We start from the raw sequence: 2,309 nt of genomic DNA, 5'->3' as shown, positions 1-2,309 counted from the left end.
TAAATTGGCCGGTGTGTTTTGCACAGTGATATCTCTGGAACCCCTTATCCAATTGTAATGGTTGACATCTCATTTGAACAGTCAAAACAAGTCGAATCAAGGGGTGGCAGACAGAATGACATCAGGGGTGCATTTCATGTTCATGCAGTAGGTTCAAAGATAGTGTTTATTATACTGTACATTACTGTATATTATAAAAATGCTTGCCATGTAGGCTGTGTTTACTTAGTGTTTTAGCTGAGATTCTTCCCGTTCCAATGACATATGGGATGTGTTGATTTGATACAAGCAAGCCAGTGTTTCATTGTGTACTTTCAACTACAGTATATGGTCCGTACCCACCGGTGGGCCCATCAGGTTCAGGGCTCCTCTCCCCCAGGTGCCACTTCCTGGTCTGTTGACTGTTGGTCCTCTATCTCTGGTTCAATCTCCTGTTCATCTGGTTCAAAACATTTGTCCAGAGCCTCACTGACAGAACATCGCCTAATCGGTTGCCTACTCATTGTGTCAATGAGTCAAATGTGTGCAAAGCACAAATATAACTGCATGAGAGACAGTAAGGGAGGGTGTGTTTGTGTGTGTGTGTGTGTGTGTGTGTGTGTGTGTGTGTGTACAGCGCGAGAAAGTGAGAGGTTCCCGTAACTTAGAGTAAATTGTTTTACCACTCATAATTCAATGCAAGTGGTGATCATCAATTGTATATGTTCAGAGGCCTAGTGTGGAGGATAACACAAGGTATTGAGGCAATTGGATGGAAAACACAATATTTATGATTACAAACGAAGTCACTCGGTCAGAGTTGACCCGAAACGCAAGAGAAAGGTTTAGAGATATTTATTATCATTGTCTCTAACGTAAATAAAGTTGCATTTTCAATTCGAGATGTAAAATATTTTTGTTACAGAACCAAAATACACAGTAACGAAAAATAATTTAAAAGCAGAGAATATGTATTGAAATATAAAATTAAACAAGACAGACATAGAATAAACAGAAGGAAATCAAATAGATTACACTGTCACCTTATTATTATTGTTTATATGTGTTGCACCAAAATGCACTGCACTTAGTGACTGCGTACATTAGTCACTCACTATGTATATAATTATTATATTGCACAATATCGGTGCTATATGTGTCCATGAATGCATACCGGATGTGCCCGAGGAGAGGGATGTGATAGGGAGTGAGTATAGCTCAGGTTAATGTCATCCTGTCTCACATTAATTACTGCTTGGTGAGACTTTGGGTTGGGCCTTTTGATGTCAACTCTGTTATTATAATAGGGTTACATAAGTTAACGTTACAAATGTTTTGTTGTTCCTTGCCTGCTTTATGTGATTGTATTTAAAATGGGCGTGATTTGAGCATGACTCAGTAAGTTATCAATATACAAAATGCATCCAGTCTTTCTTTGCACACCTTGCTTGTTAATAAACCTGCGGTGCATTCACTTTGACAGGTTTCTGTGTAAGTGAGTGTCGACTACCAGGAATGTATGTCACACCCACTTTGATTTATGAGTTTGACTCAGCTGAGGCAATAACCCCCAACTGACTTTTCATTTCTACTAATAAACAGAACACAATATAGAAAACAACAACAGTGCCATTCTATACTCTTCAAAATGTGATGAATCTGTGATCTATTTGTAAAAAAAAGAAGGTTATATATTGTTTTAGAGACAAATAAAATACCCTGGTTGAGGCACTGAAACGTTCAACTCTAGACGAAACACTCTCTGCATCTGATTGAGTTACACAGGGGAACACATTTTGAACAGGTGCCCTCTGCACACACACACACACACACACACACACACACACACACACACACACACACACACACACACACACACACACACACACACACACACACACACACCACACACACACACACACACACACACACACACACACACACACACACACACACACACACACACACACACACACACACACACACACACTGCTCTCCTCTTCTTCCTCAACTCTCTCCCTCTGTCATTGTAACTCGACTCCCTCGTCTCCAGCCCAGTCGTCCCCCACACACACCCCAGCAGAGCTTGGGCTCACTTTCCCTGACACACACACACACACACACACACACACACACACACCACACACACACACACACACACACACACACACACACACACACACACACACACACACACACACACACACACACACACACACACACACACACACACACACACACACACACACACACACACACACACACACACTGTAACTGGACATGGAACTGACTCGCAGGGTTAACTCACCTGATATGATGTGTGAACTGTC

The sequence above is a fragment of the Pseudochaenichthys georgianus genome, chromosome 3, assembly GCF_902827115.2.
Source record: "Pseudochaenichthys georgianus chromosome 3, fPseGeo1.2, whole genome shotgun sequence".
Lineage (NCBI taxonomy): Eukaryota > Metazoa > Chordata > Actinopteri > Perciformes > Channichthyidae > Pseudochaenichthys > Pseudochaenichthys georgianus.
This window is presented reverse-complemented; position numbering follows the sequence as displayed.